This window comes from Microtus oregoni, unplaced genomic scaffold (assembly GCF_018167655.1).
Source record: "Microtus oregoni isolate MIOR12 unplaced genomic scaffold, Mior012 000013F_ref0000133, whole genome shotgun sequence".
Taxonomy (NCBI): Eukaryota; Metazoa; Chordata; class Mammalia; order Rodentia; family Cricetidae; genus Microtus; species Microtus oregoni.
The window spans coordinates 45,300,423-45,317,151 of NW_024543072.1; positions in this window are offsets into that span (position 1 = coordinate 45,300,423).

The window sequence follows — 16,729 nt, forward strand, 5'->3', positions numbered from 1 at the left end:
ACCGCGCAAGCCGGTGTGCGTGCGGCGCGGGCTCTCGCGCAGGCGGGAGCAGAGGGCAGGCGCAGGGGCGGTGCCCTGGCTCTGACTCCGCCCATTGCTTCTTGGGAACCCCAGAACCCAGGCGGACCGTTTCTTAGGTCCTGAAACGTTTCAAGGCCAGGCTAGCTTCAACTTTCTACGTAGCTTAAGGATGATCTTGAACTTCTGATCCTCCTGCCTCTACCTCCCAAGTGCTGGGATCACCGGCTTTCACCACTCCACAGTTCAGTGTATGCAAGGCAAGCACTATACCAAATGAATCATATCCCCAGTCCAAGAAAACATATTTTTATGCTGGGAAGCAATTATAACTGGGGCTGCCTGGTTATTACCAGAGAAAACTCTGGGGTCAGCTTCCCACTCAGATCCCAGTGTAAGCGTTCCTTCATATCGTAAGTCAATTGCTCACTTTTTGTCAAGATGTGGTCACACCAAAAGGACTAATTAGCCGTAGAGCTACTCACAATTCTCCTTGATGGGAGTTTAACAATTCTGTAACCCTTAATGTGAGCATGGATTTCCAGCGGCAGCAATGTGAGCAAGCTGGGAGTGTTTTCCTAAAGGCTGCTCAAGGCTTTAGAAAACAACGGAACCCCAGCTCCTGGTGTTTGAGACTGAATGTCCATTGATCCAGTTGGAATATTGTCTGTTTACACTAGCCGTGAACTCTGTGCTGGGGCCCCACAGCTCCTGAGCTGAGCTGCCTTGGGAAAACACCTGCCTTCCTTCTTGCTCATTTGGAAGGACACTGTGTTAAGCTGTGTTTATTTGGAAGAAAACAGTCCCATTCATATCACGTTACTGAAGTGCAGATAATAATTATGCCTTGAATTGTTCTGGGTTCTTCACTTTGCTATATCAGTCAGGAGTCTGTGACTTTTTAAAAAGTGACTCCATTATAACTGACCAAGTCCACCCACCCAAATTAAAATCTATTACTCGATGTCTCTTTTTTCTTTCCCTTCTCCTTTAATTCATTATGGCTCGCGTGCACATGTGTGTTTGTGCAAAGGGTCTCATAGTTCATGCTTGCCTGGCACACTGTGTAGACTGCGCCTCAAACTCACGGGGTCCTCCATCTGTCTCCTAGGCATGATGATTACAGGCACCCACTGCCACTCCCGGCTCACTCTGCTTTTATTTTGTTTTTAATACCTTTTTTGAAAATTTTAATTTTTTTTAAGTTTTAATTATTTTGTTTCATTATTATTTTTTCAGTCCTTCAGAATAATAAAGATGATTGGCCCTAGTTCGAAGAGCTTGCAATTCAAAAGCAGCAGCAGCTTCATTTTCCTCCAGAAACAACCAATGCTTCTTAGAAAATACTAGGTGCCTGTGTAGATGCCAAAGGCCCAAGCGCTGCCCTCCTAACCCTAGTGAAGTGTACAGGTGGGTCAGTAGACAACTGTCGTGTGTAAGGACTATGAGTATTACATACGTATTTTAAAGTCATACTGTGTTGGGGCTGGAGAGATGGCTCAGCCCTTAAGCAGACCTGTTGTTCTTGTAGAGGTCCAGGGTTCAATTCCCGGGACTCACATGGCAGCTCCAGTTCCAGGGGATCGGATGCTGTTCTGACCCCTGTGGACCCTGAACATACATACTGCATGTACATACACACGTGCAGGCAAAGCACTCAAAAAAAAGGGAAATAATTTGGCCTAGGTAGAATATGACTAGCGCAGAAAAGACAAATTGGAACAAAGTCAGGTTGTCAAGATACACAATTACACAGGGCCAGGCATTCTGTGTTAATGAGTTACATTCTAGCTGTATTGATTTTCTCACTTATCTGACTTTGTGTCCCATCCCCTGCTCCAGCGCTCTCATTACTGTTCTCTTAGGAGCTCCTCAGTTCAAGCCAGTACACACTGGCCAGCTCCTTCACTGTCTAGACCTTGTCTTTCCTTAGCCAACTCAGCAATGGCCTGGTTGGATTATGTTGGCCAGGGATAAGTCTTCACAAGAGGCGCATGAGGTCAAAAGGCAGGTTACAGTATCATCTTCAAGCATACAAAGACTCAGGCTTATCATTTGTTTTGTTTTGCTTGGTTTTTCAAGACAGGATTTTTCTGTAGCTTTGGAGCCTGTCCTGGAACTTCTTTGTAGACCAGACCAGGCTGACCTCGAACTCACAGAGATCCCCCTGCCTCTGCCTCCAAGGGATTAAAGGCATGTGCCACCACTGCTCAGCTAAGACTCAGACTTCTAATGGACAGAAATGAGCTCAGAGGGTTCAGGGGAACCTGAAAATTCAAACCTGGAGGTTCACTACTTTTATGTGCATAACTAAGATGTACCTAATCCGTCTCCATTAAGACCTGACTTGGTGTAGTAGTCCTGCTTAGCCTAAGGAGTCAGAAGCCTTTCCTGAAACTTGGTAAACTTTGTAAAAGTCACGAGACTCTATTTTGCTACTTTTAATAGGGAGTATGTCTTTTCATGTGTTATCATTGTATTGTGTAACTTTTCCTGAGGAGATAAAAGCAAATGTCTTCTCACCCTAGATGAGACTCCAACAACACACCAAAAAGCTATTTCACAAAAGTCTAGTTTGGTGAACCAATGAGTTTCTTTGGATTACTTCCAGGACTACGGGTGAGGAATTAAAGGAGAAGGGATAACTCCAAAGCAACTGCATCACCAAAAAGCCCACCTCGGCTTGAGTAACAGCTCACTAAAGCCACGCTGCTAGGGCTCTCTGAAAAACTTGTAGGAAGTTTAATAAAACTCTTATTTCTGCTAAGTCCTTACTGCAAGGACTTAAAGCAAGGAGTAGCTTTGAGGAGTGTCCTTGTGAATCTTGTGAGTTTCAGGAACTCCCTGAGACTTGCAGGTTTTTTACTTCCCAATCATTGCAATTCTTGTTTACTTCTTGAGTCTTCTTGTTGTTGTTGTTTTGTTTTTCTGCACTTCTTGAGTCTTAATGAATTTCTCTCCAGGAATGTTTTGATGTAGAGGAAGTTGCTACACTCCACCTCCCCCCACCCATTCCCCCAGGTTTCCCATTCCTTGTGTCTTGTCATCTGCAGTGATCCCTGAGGCCTGAGAGAGGTGATCCAGAGGTCTGATTATCTGTCTTCATCACAGCAACAGCCGCTTGTCTTCAAAAGCGCAACGAGGCTGGGAGTCAGCAGTGTCCTTCCTATTGGAAACAGTTTCCTCCCATGACCACTTGAGGCCGACAGGAACCGTGATTCATAGGCATGAGCACAAATGTTTGAAAGACAATTTGACAGGAACATCACATTTACTTAACAAAGCAAGAGCAGTGGGCTTCCCACTGGGGCTATGCCCTCCCTAGTCCTTGGGTTTTGCTCTGGCTTACAATACCACCTGTGAGTTCCCTTCTGTGTTGTTGTAAGCAATAAATATATAGGAAAGTAATTGGTTGCACCCAAAATAGTTGTGACACTGTTATACCAGTGAGTACTTCTGGCTTGACATGTTCGTACGGTAGTATACAGGGGCAATAGCCAAGCAGAATTGCTGGTAACAGTTCCTCATCTTCCGGAATTTATGAAAACAAGCCATTAGGAAGGAAGATTTGGTTCAGTACAGGCTTGACTTCCTCATGCCATTCAGTCAAACCACCTGGTGTCTTCAGCAATAGGAAGTTATCTAGTTGTGGCAAGCAACCAACGACAATAGCAAGAACATTTTTGGTTTGCGGTTCTTTCTGGGACTTCCCTGACTTCCTTAGTTAGGTTTCCTATTTCTGTGATGAAACACCATAACCAAAAGCAGTTTGGGTTTATCCAGTCTACATAGCGTGTATCATAGTCGATTGAGGGAAGCCAAGGCGGGAACCTAGAGGCAGGAGCTAATGGAGAGGCCATGGAGGGGATGCTGTTTACTAGCTATGGCTTGCTCAGCCTGCTTTTATTTTTAGAACCCGGTGGCCCCATCCAGAATGGACTGAGACCTTTCCCATGCATTAATAATTAAGAAAATGCCCCCATTGTCTTGCCTATAGCTGGATCTAATGGAGACATTTTCTTGAGGTTCCGTCCTCTTAGATGACACTAACTTGTGTCAAGTTGACATGAAAACTAGGCAGGACACTGGCCCACAGCTCAAAGTGAGGTAACCTATCCCTGGAACTGAGATTTCCATTCAACAGCCTTCTAGCCTCTGGGAGTGCTCCTTTCTATCTGTACAGCATCCCTTAAAATGCAACAAAACAAACGAAAAACCCCAAATCCTTAACTTCTGTCTTTACTATTCCTCTGAGTGCTCTTACACACACTCAAGGGTCAACACTGTAGAAAGAAATATTAAAGAGGATGGACAGAATCCCTGAAGGTTTCCCAAAATGCATTTCTAGTAAGTGCCATTTGGGTAGCTAAGATGATACAGAAAAAGCAACACCAGCCAAGTCCAACATGGTACAAAAAGAAATCGCTTCTAGCAATTGTTTCTTCCAAAGGGTAATATTGGGTTAGTGGTGTGTATGAGGAGCACTACCCCATCCAGCCCTCTGTATTTCACAGCCTCTGTATCCCTCCGTGACTGACAGCTCTTTCTGTTAGGCTCAAATCCCAATCCAAGGGCCTTGAGAACAAGGCCATGCCAGCCCCTATGGCCAGAGCCCCAGCTCTTACAGGCTTCTGGCTGTAAGAAGCTTGGTCCTTAACTTTCTGTTGGTCACAACCAGCTGAAGGGCTGGGTCAATAGTTTCTACCCATAATATACTTTTTTTTCAAGGGAGAATTATATACTGGATGTCCGGGGGTGGTACTGACTGCCTCATTACTATGCTGAGCTCGATCCTTTTCTCTGTACTGCATTATCACTTAAGTCTCTTATGGCTGATATGAACCAGTCCACCAAGGACTCGTTCCTCAGTCGTCTTAAGGAGGGTTAGGGAGTTATGACTGTTTCTCTGCTTCCCCAGCACTCAGACCGATCCCATTCCCCAGTCTCACAGACAGGCTCTTCGTCTGCTTGTTTAAAAGTGGATTCAAGAGTTAGGCCCTAACGATTTTCTGACTATTCCAGTTTCCTCTACTAGGTCATTGTTAAACCCCAATCTGTAGGCTTCATCATGGACTTTTCTTTCTACTGAAGGTCGGGCTTCAGGGCGATAGCCTATCTCTTCTACCTGGCATCCTTCCTCCCCACTACCCAAGTGCTTTTTATGTCCTACTTAGCATCCTATATGATAAAGATTTTTATTTTTGAAAAGGCTAATCTCAACTCACTATGTAGCTGAGACTGGCTTTGCCCTTCTGCTCCTCCACCTCCAGAATGCTGACATTATAGGCATGTGACCCCCAAACCGGGTATATTTGGTGGGAGGGAGGGTTGGTACCCAGTGCTGACCTCCACCAACTGAGCTACACCCCGAAGGCCACGATAAAGCTGCATAAGGCTTACGTTGTCCAGAGAAGACACAAGTAGTGCATTTACAGATTTAGGAGTTTTGGAGTTTTGTATGGTAGAAACTTTGGTTTTTATTGTTTTGGAGATGTACACAAGAGGATGATGGGAAATGTGACTGGACTTATGTCTTGGTTTTCCCAATCGAACAGCTAAGTAATTGTTTTTTAAAAGCGCTCCTATTAGCAACGGATTCCTAAATAGTCTGGTTTTCTTTTTTTTCTGTCTAGGTACATCAGTTTCTTCCTCGCCCTTCACTCTGCCCAAACTCTATAATCAAATATCCCTGGAAGGTGGACGGGCTCCTAACAGGTCTCTAGAACGCGCATCTCCTTCCTCTGACCACAGGGGGGCACTAGAGAGCTTTGGGGGCGGCTGAAGGCCCCAATCCCAAAGGGCTGGGCACTGCCTTCAGCGTTCCTACCGCCGGGGCCAGCTCCAGCTCTGACTCAGAAGTCGGCTGTGCAAGCTGAGACTTCTCACCGCCAGCACTTTAGCCTCCAGCGCGCTGTTCTGCTGAGGCTTCAGCCTTAGACGACATGTGCTGACCTCTCTCCATGCTTGTTTTAGCGTCTGCTTTCAGCTCTTTCCGAAACAAATACAGGCTTTAAATTACATTCTATATAAACCACACAAGGACTCACCGTACTGGTCAAGGACACGTATGCCACTAGAGAGAGACAAAAAGGACACAACTAAATCTCTTTCTAAAGATAACCCTGAGAAAAGCTCGTGGCCCACGAAGGTCTTCATAGCTGGCAGGAAGCTTGCATTTCGGTTTTGACGGAAAAGGTCTCTTAACGATGCCAGGTAATAGTATCACATTGAAAAGAGAAGAAATTCCTAATAACAGGACAGGACACTCAGCATTTACAGCTGTTGACAGATGAGATAGCACAGAAGCTATCGAGGAAGCAATTCACACACACACACACACACACACACACACACACAGTGTGTTTTGGACACATAGGCAAGCATAAGAAAAGGATAGGAAAACGTGTACCTTTGCAGAGGAGAGGTGGTGTTATAAGAACTTGGTTGTGAAAAGGAATTTTATATTTCACCCTATATAATTCTATATTGCTGAAGTGATCTAGGGCAAACATATCTTCTGCTTGTTTTTTTTTCAATATATAGCAAGGTCTTGATATGTTATTCAGGTTGGCCTCAAATCCAAAATCTTAACTGCGTCATCCCCTGAGTGAAGGATTAGAGGTGTGTGTTACCATGCCTGGCTCTCCAGAATCTTTCTCTTGTTTCATTTTCTTCCTAACCTGGTAAAATTATCAGAAAATGAGTATTCATTTTTCTATGCATTCACATTTACATCTTAATTCATAGATCTGTATTTATGGCATTTAAAGAGGTTTAGACCAGCTGGAGACAGGCTTAGCAGCTAAGAGTGTTTTCTGATCTTAGAGGATCCCAGTTCAATATCCATGGACATATGGAGCAGCTAGCTCACAACTGTCTGTAACTCCACAACCAGGGGCTCTGATGTCCTCTTTTGGCCTGAGTGAGCCTGCATTAACTTGGACATACCTACACACAGACATACACAATTAGATCAAAATTTTTTTTAAAAAAAAATCTTTAAAAAAAAACCCCTTCACTTCAGACTTGAGAGGGAGGGGGAGAGGAGTGGGGAGAGGGGGAGAGGAGTGGGGAGAGGGGGAGAGGAGTGGGGGAGGGAGAGAGGAGTGGGAGGCTGGGAGGAGGCAGAAATTTTTTTTTTCTCAATAAAAAAATTAAAAAAAACCTTCAGAAGGCTGGGTGCACTGGCATTCACTTTTTAAAAATTATTTTTTTAAATTTATTTATTTTTATTTTGTGTGCAGTGGTATTTTTGCCATGAGTGTTGGGTCTCCTGGAACTGGAGTTACAGACAGTTGTGAGCAGCCATGTGGATGTTGGGATTGAACCCAGGTTCTCTGAAGAGCAGACAGTGCTCTTAACCATTGAGCCATCTCTCCAGCTCCTGGCATTCACTTTTAATCCCAGCAGTTGGTAGTGGTAGGGCCGTCAGGCTTCCAAGGTGTGCTTGGGCCACAGGAGACCCTGTCTCAAAGAAGAAGAAACAAAAGGGCCGGGGTTATGAAGTGGGTTACAGTACCTGTCTACTGTACTGGGGATATGAAGTGGGTTACAGTACCTGTCTACCGTATTGAAAGATCCAGGTTCCCTCCCACAGCACGGGGGAGGTGGGTCTCACGGAGGAGGTGTAGCTCTTTGTCTCAATTGTGAAGCCTGTTGAATTATATGGAAAGGGAAGAGGGTCCTTACCCTGGAGGAAATGAAGTGTTTCCTGGAGGTAAAAGGCTTGGGTAGTCTATAAACCCTAAGCTTGACGTTCCCAGAAAGAGGCTGTCCAGAGGACATTGCTGGGGACAGAGATGCCTTTTAACATACGAGCAGGGAACACCAGGATGCTCGTGAAGGCAAAGAGCTCTGGAAGCCAGCATAGACTCTGGGGTCTGACCATGGGAACACAGTCCACTGTTAGCTATGTACCCTCGACATATGTATTCGTTTTTCTGAAGTTCATTTGCTCCGTCTGTCACTGGGAATAATGGGATCTGTGATAATTAAGTGATATAATATACACAAAGATTTCAGAACTGTGGTCTGTCCATAACGTGTATTCAGATGATGCAGCCTGTTCCCTAAGTGGGCAGCAAAATGGAGTTCTCAACTTTCCTATCCCCCAGTTCAGTACATGGATCCCCAAAATACTTAGGCTGTGCCACAGAGAAATTCTTCTTTGCTATTTTAGGAAGTCATGGAAATAAGTTTATTGGATCAGATATAGGATGAGTCTACATTAAGATATAAGGATTTAAAATGCCTTTTCCAAGCTCGGCATGTTAGTGACTTTTCCGTCACTGTGGTAACCGCGATGACCACGAGAACCCAAGGAAGAAAGAGGCTATTTTGGCTTGAGGTTCCCGAGGGATGAGGGTCCATGATAGCAGAACAGAGGCATGGCGACTGAGAACTCACATCTTCAAACTTCCAGGAGAGAGAGAGAGGGGGAGGGAGGGAGGGAGGGAGGGAGGAAGGGAGGGAGGGAGGGAGGGAGGGAGGGTGAGACAGAGGTGTTCCGTTCATGTAGATCACATACTTTGATCACGTCCACTTGGTATATCCCCCATCTTCTCCCCGGATCCTGCTAGTCCTGCGCCTTTCCCAAAGAGTCTCTCTTCTACTCGAACCCACACGTGAGAGAAAGTGTGTGATATTTTCCTTTTTGAATCTGGCGTCTTTCACTTCATAGGCTGATCTCAGTCTCATTCGTTCATCTGCAAACAATATCATTGTGTTCTTCTTGACGGTGGGAGGAGACTGTTGTGTGTACGTGTATCTACGACACAGTTTCTGCTTTGCTGTCGTTACTGTTTGTTTATCTGGTTGTTTTGTTTGGTTGAGAGAGGCTGCCATGCCGGCCAGCCCAGCCTTGAGCTCCTGGTTCTCCCGTTTCGTTACACCCCAAGTGTGGCCATAGCAGGCACAGGCCTCCACACTCAGGGTGTTATCCCGCTGGCTTTCTGACATGTTTGTTGACAGCACCTTGGCCAGCAAATGTAGACGTGCAGGTGTGTCTGTGGGGTGCACACTGAACTCTTCGGGTCTATTCCCAGGGATGGCAGAGCCGGATCACACAGTAGTTCTATTTTTAGATCTCTGGGGTGTCTCCATATTCACTAGTGGCTGATCTTGTTCACGTTCTCACCACCAATGTATAAGGGTTCCCTTTTCGCTGCATCCTCTCTAGCATTTGCTATAAGGGTGTAAGTTTTCGTGTGTGTGTGTGTGTGTGTGTGTGTGTGTGTGTGTGTAGTGAGTTAGCACTTATATGTGTGCACACATGCATGTGTGCTCCATGTGTACATGGATGAGCCTGCATGTGGAAGCCAGGGTTTGATATGAGATGTCTTCCCCAACCTCTGACCACCTTGCTTTTCAGGCTCTGCTCACCAAGCTTGCCAACCTGCTAGACTATTTAGCCAGTGCCCTCCAGGGGTCTGCTGGGAGGATCTAGATTTGATGGGGACTTGGAAGTGGGGGGGATAGGATGCTCTGAGCAGGAGTGGGATGGCTTGAACAGAAGCTCAGAAGTCAGAAAGTCAGGAAGGGTATGAAGAAAGCCACAGGTCCTCGTGTGGGATAAAGTTCATCAGGCGACAAACCTAGAAAGGAAGTATGGACCCAACTGTGCAAAGTCTAAATGCAGATCCAGAGGATGCAACTGGGGATGAAAACAGTGAACCCTTCCACTGTTGGTGCCAGGCAGGCCAGATGCCATCCCCAATCTTTCTATTGCACGTCAGGTTTGCCAGTCAATCATTACTTAGCGCCCGGATTTTAAGCGTCTTTCAAAACATTAACTTTTCAAGGATTCAAAACAAAATGAAGGACATTTATAAGATAAATTGAAACTTGGCTCGAACTGACCTTGGCTGGAGTTTTCTAGTTTCCCATTACTGCATTCTTGTCTGAACTGACTAAAGGTGGCTGTCACAGTCTCTGCAGGCATAGTCCAATGAAACTATCCAGAGGTGAATTTTTCAGCATAGCCTTCACAGTGTAAAGAAAGACGTGATTGGTTTTTTTTTTTTTTTTTTTTTTTGGTTATTGGAACATGTATGTAGATTCTCATATTTAATGCCTGGTTTTTTGTTTTATTTTGTTTTGTTTTCCTCTCTACTTAGAATGCCCCCCCCCTTACCCTCTGAGATCAAAGAGGCAGAGAGGGAAGATTATATTTATGTCACACTGCTCCTTATCTGAAATGTAGCTCAGGTCTTTCCTCATTGTTAGGTATGTTCCCTCCAGCAGCAAGGCCACAGAAAAAAGATGACTCCCCTTGAAGAGCACTTGTTTACCAACATTCCCTGGGGCCCTTTGTCCCTTGGCCGCCCAGATGTGGTGGGAGTCCCAGTAAGGGCTGGGCTGCTAGCCTCTTACCTGGGAATAATTCCTTCTCTGGGTGAATCTTCTAGATCTGCAGCTGGCCAGGTGACAAGATATATGTCACCTGGAAAAGCACAGCTTGTCCTTCTCCACATATGCAATAGATAAGGTGAGTCCTGCAGCTGGGTGTGGCTTATGGCTGTCCTCCCGGCACTGAGGAAACTGAGGCAGGAAGACCACAGGTTAGTAACTGACCTAGGCTGCCCAGTGAGACTGTCTCAGACAAAACAAAACCAGGCAAATGGTGAGTCCTCTGCAGTAAGTAGGATTTCTATGGAGAAGAAGCGCGCGTACTTCTTTTTTTTTTTTTTTGAGACAGGGTTTCTCTGTGGTTTTGGAGCCTGTCCTGGAACTAGCTCTTGTAGACCAGGCTGGTCTCGAACTCACAGAGATCCGCCTGCCTCTGCCTCCCAAGTGCTGGTATTTTTTTTTTTACTTCTAAAACCTTGGTGTGGCTCTGAGAATCTGTTCACGTTCCATGAAGTTGGTCCTGTGACCCAAGATTTAAAAAACAACAACAACAAAAACAACGACAACAAAAAAACTAATCTCACTTATTTACCAGATACCTGGTTGCCTTATAGTATACACAATAGAAACTGTGTGTGTGTGTGTGTGTGATATGTGTGCTTATGCACATGTGTTTGAACCTTTGTGAGTGTATGTGTGTGTGCACATACATTGCTATGCATACACAGGTATTTCAGGCACACAGAGGTTAGGACTTCTGAGTGTCTTTTTTTGGTTTGCTTGTTTTGTTTTTCAAGACAGAGTTTCTCTGTCTAACAGCCCTGGCTTTCCTGGAACTCACTCTATAGACCAGGCTGACCTCGAACTCACAGAGATCCGCCCGTCTCTGCCTCCCAAGTGCTGGGATTAAAGGCATGCGCCACCACCATCTGGCTGAGTGTCTTTCTACATCACTATCTTATATATTCAGGCAGGATCTCTTACTTGAACCTGGAGCTCCCCCAGTTTAGCTAGTCTAGCTAGCCAGCTTGCTCCACGGACGCAGGGTCAGAGTCGTTGGATCACAGGTGGGCTCGTACACTCACCTGGAATTTATATGGGTGCTGCCTGGGACCCGACACTGGTGCTCATACTTGTGTGGCAAATATTCTCTGAACTCTTCTCCATCCCCTGTTTTGTAAGCATAGAAACCTGTGAGTTGTTGGTTTGGGAGGTTGCAAGCTTCCGGCCCAGCTGGATCTGGGTTCGGCCTTCCCTTCTTTGTCCCTCTAGTCATGGTGGTTTTGTGCCTAGGTTGCCCTTCCCTGATGATTGCCAGATGATGTCAGCAGCATTTATTGAAAAGCACTTGTAGCGGTGGTGCCGGCCTTGAATTCCAGCACTCAGGAGGCAGAGGCAAGACAATCTCTGGGAGTTCGAGGCCAGCCTGGTCTACTGATCAAGTTCGAGGACAGACAAGGTTACACAGGGAAACCTTGTCTCGAGAAACCAAAAAGTAGAAAAGAAAGACAATTTTCTGATTTCACTGTAGGTTTTAATGGATTGTTTCACTTTCCTTCAAAATCCAGTAGGGGCTGCATTACAAACACGCCATGCCTTTGGCAGACAGTGCTTCAGAGCACCGGGTGTAAAGCCTCGGTATACTTGAGTATGAAGAGAGAGGTATTACATCACCATGGCTACTGTGGATGCTTTCAACATCACAGCCGATGTGTCCCGGTGACTTGAATAGCTCTGCTGGTATGTGACGGGGGACGCCCACATCTTGCTTGTGAGACTAGGTACCAGGGCAGTCTTCTCATGTTGTTACACAGCCAATTTTCTTTAGAAATTCATAGATCATTTAAAGAGGTGCACATGAGGTGTGACGGTATCCTGGCATTTGGGAGGTAGAGCCAGGAGAGTTAGGAGTTTGGGGCTAGCCTCAGCCACATGAGACCAAAACGCCAGAATGTTACAGGTGTAAGACAGTTATTATGTTAGTCAGTTATCCTTGTAACAAATACTTCAGATCACTAATTGATGGAGAAAGATTTAATTTAGCTGCTTGTAGAGATTCTAGTATGTAATCGTCAGCCCCGTTGTATAAATTTAATTTGCAGGCTGCCCACAGTCTTGTGACCACCATTGCTAGTTCCGGGAAATCTCTGGCCTCAGGAGTTCCGCTCCTCCAATACAAAAAGCCCCCAGCCTCAGTTTTATGAGGTTCTTTGCAGCCAGGGACACAGATGTGTGAGGCCTTGTTTTAGGAGGTACATATAGCACACCAGTGCTGTTGAAGACTTCTGTGCTGCAAGCTTGGACAGAAACGGAGAAGACAGATGTGAGCCTCAGTGAATCCTTGCCCAGGAGTCAGCTCTGGGGCTAGCAGCAGCAGGAACACGCGTAGGTCACCTGGCTGCTAGGCCAGCAGAGCAGAGGGTCCCTCACCAAGGCCAGCACCACGGGTTTCAGTGTTGTCCCGAGTGTGGCCTGAAGCCAGTCCCCACAGCAGTTGGGTGAGACTTTCTTTTAGGGTTTATTGAGCTATAATTCATCAGCTATAAATGCACCTGCTCTCACCCAATGCCCTTATAACACATATTTCAACCAACTGTTTAGATTAGAGTCAGCTCACTGGGGGGTCCGCAGCCTTAGAGTAAGATGCCATTTTTTTTTTTTTGCGTTGTTCCATTGCTTCTTTTATTACTGTCACGGGAGATATTTGTCAGCTCTCTTACTTCACGTGTTCAATTGTGTTTCTCGGGCACACTTTTTATGTGTATATAATTCTTATTTCTAGAACATGGTATTAGGTAGCCCAGGGTGGTCTGAATTTTCCATGAGTAGTTGAGGATGACCTTGAACTCTTGTCCCACCCTCTGAGTCCCACCACTCCCAATTCTTTATTCAGCAATGGGGATCAAAAACCCAGGGCTTTATACATGCCTATAAAGTGTTCTACCAATTGAAGTACATCCCCAGCCTGTAATATCTATGTTATCATGACGGGTGTTGGGACATACTTGTCGTCTCAAAACTTGGGAGACCTGAGGCAGGAGGATCACTTCAGTTTCAAGGTTAGTCTGGTCTACATAGCAAGTGCTAGAGAGTATACTCTGTTTCAAAAAACTGTCATAAAAATGGTTAAAGTTACCCAGCGGGAGCAGTGGTGGTGTGCGCCTTTGATCCCAGCACTCAGGATGCAGAGGCAGGTGGATCTCTGTGAGTTCGAGGCCAGCCTGGTCTACAGAGTGAGATCTAGGACATCCAGGGCTACACAGAGAGACCCTGTCTTGGAAGAAAGAAAGAATAAAGTCAACATTGAAGTGTACTCTCTTTTAAAGGCTTCCCAGACCTCAGTCCGTGGAGACTACTCCGCCCATGTCACTATGACGTAAGGTCAGGAGTGTTGGGGTGAAGGCTGCCCCATTATCACTGTTGTAATCCTGGGGCGTTCAACCTACGTGTTTTTCTTATCACTAACATTGAAACTGAAAATCCAGGGATGCTTAGAGCAGTTCAGGTTTCTCATTAAAACCTGACAGAGACAGCAAGGCCGTGAGAAGCCTCCTCCGGCGCGAGAAGGTGGTATCTAAAGGATAATGATTCGCTGCCGGGATTCTGTTGTTTAATCTGAAACCCAAGGGATTTTCAAACAGTGAGTGGGCTTGTCTAAAAATCTTGCCTACAAATGGACTAGGTTGCATTCAAGACCCAATAAGATAGGAATAGGATTATTTTAGATAATTTTAATTGTGCGTTTACAAATTCAATTGAATTGAAACCCACCCACATTCCCCAGTCACAGTGATACCTCTGTGAACAAAAGCCCAGAGTGGAGTGAACTGTCTTCAGAGACTCCTTCTAACCAGAGAATAGCACAGCCGGACAATGAGGGACGGTCGTGGCATTTTTCAGATGGGCGGGCTAGATTCTGCCCCGAGTTCAGTATCAGCATATCTACCCTCAACAGTTTGGACCCTCAGTTTACCTTAATTTGGAGGAGAAACAAATACGTTACTTTTCTCATCATAGAGTTTCCTTTGGATTTCCAGGACTCCCTAGCTTCCGAGAACACAGGCCAGACAAGCTTGCTCTGCCTTCACCATACAGCGACAGTGACTAATCAGATGGGGTTTTTAAAGGTAGACTAGCGTTGCCTTTGTCATCAAGCTGTTGAAAGTAGACTAGTTAATTAGTTAACTCAAGCTCAATATCTGCTTAACTGCTCCCCTCCCCTCTCCTTTCCCCTGCCTTCCCCTCTCCCCTCCTCCCTTCTGATCGCCTCTCACTCTCTTCTTTATTTTTCCTTTCTATCCTTTCCATCCTTTCCTCCCTGTCCCTTCTCTCTCTCTCCCTCCCTCTCTCCTTCCCTCCCTCCCTTCCTCTCCCTCCCCCCCCCCTCTGAAACAGGGTAGCTCATTTTGGCCTATACTTGTTTAAATTTTATTTATTTGTTTGTTTATTAGTTTTGGTTTTTTGAGACAGGGTTTCTCTGTGTAACAGAGTCCTGGCTGTCCTGGAAATCAATCTGTAGACTAGGCTGTCCTTGAATTCAAAGAGATCCACCCACCTCTGCCTCTCTCGGAGTGCTGCTCAAACATGCCCGGCTTTGTCTGCGTTTTTGAAGTCAGCATTTACAGGTCACAGTGGGGCCTTCCTATAGGTTTTACGGGTTACTTCATGTGGATGGGAACAAGACACACATGGTAAAACTACCCATTTGATCTTCGTATCAGCTCCTCATTTTCTCTCTCTCTCTCTCTCTCTCTCTCTCTCTCTTTCTCAAGACAGGGTATCTCTGTGTAGCCCTGGTTGTCCTGGAACTCACTCTGTAAACTACGCTGGTCTCAAACTCAAGAGATCTACCTGCCTCTGCCTCCTTTATTTTCAAAGGCTTAAAGTGAAATAAACGCAGCAATGAAACCATGTTCTTGTTTTCCAAATTGTGAATTCATAATCATTTCAAGAAAAATACTCAGAGTTTTCAATATGAAACCATGATTTCCTAAATGAAAACATTCCCGATGGAAAACAGTAAAAATTTTTTTTTGTTTGTTTGTTTTTCGAGACAGGGTTTCTCTGTGGTTTTGGAGCCTGTCCTGGAACTAGCTCTTGTAGACCAGGCTGGTCTCGAACTCACAGAGATCCGCCTGCCTCTGCCTCCCGAGTGCTGGGATTAAAGGCATGCGCCACCACCACCCGGCTTTAATAAGTTTTTTTTTTAAAGAGGTTTGGAATTTTTGTCCAACAGTAGGAATCGAAACCATCTAACAGCCGCTCCAGATTACCAGCGACAACTACCAGAAGGAAGAGCATGCCTCCCAATTTATTAATGGCCAGGCTCCACACTATTGTGTGCCGGCAGGAGTTATTCATTGACAAAGCTGGACCCACCCATCCAAACAGAGACCCTTGGTGGATGTTCAGTTAGACTCTAAACCAAGAAAAAGAATTGCCTCGTTTCCTCACTGAACTTTGATTGGTAAGAACCGTGTGCTGTGTGACCAAGCTAAAAAAGTAGATGGAATTGCAAACAAGGCTTCAATGGCAGCTGCCACCAAACACTCTTCAACTAAGGAGAAACACAGCAAGTTAGATTGCATCAGATGGGAATTTATCTAAGAAAACCCTGTTACTGTAGCACACATCCACTGTCAGGGCTGACCCGTAGTTTACAGGTAACGGTAAAGACTCGCTCTGACATAGGTGGGATATGACGTGTGTCTAATTCCGTGTTTGTTTTATGAGATTGGGGTTCTTTCTGTAGCCCAGGCTGGCCTCAACTCACAGCCCTTCTGCCTCAGCCTCCTAATTGCTGGGATTCCTGGAGTGAGCCCCCAGGCTGAGCAACTTCTTGAATTTCTCAAATGCTGGGATCCAAAGGTTGGCAGGGTTCCTGCTCCCATGGAAGAGGCAGACTGTACATTTACTTTTAGGAAATGTTTATGGGCTGGTAAGGTGGCTCAGCAGGTGAAGGCGCTTGCTGCCAAGCCTAAATGCCTGAATTCAAGCCACAGGCCGCACACAGTGGCGAGAGGCCTGACTCCCACAGCTTGTTCTCTCTCTCTGTAAATCCATGCATGGATGCATACGCATACACAAAATAACTAAATTAAAATGCAATAAAACAGAACTATTGATAAAGTTTGCTTAGAGCCTAATCCTAGTAATTTGTAATCTGAGACCAGACCATCAACCAACCTTATGAATTCAAGACCAGCAAGATAGCGAGACCCTGTTTCAAACAGGGAAATAAATCACAGTTAGGATGTGGTCTATAGCTGAAGAGATAGGAAACAGCCGAGGGACACTAACTAGACAGGAGAAAAATTCTTCATGGGTTCGGAACTTCTAACTTGAGACCTGTTCAGAACCCGAC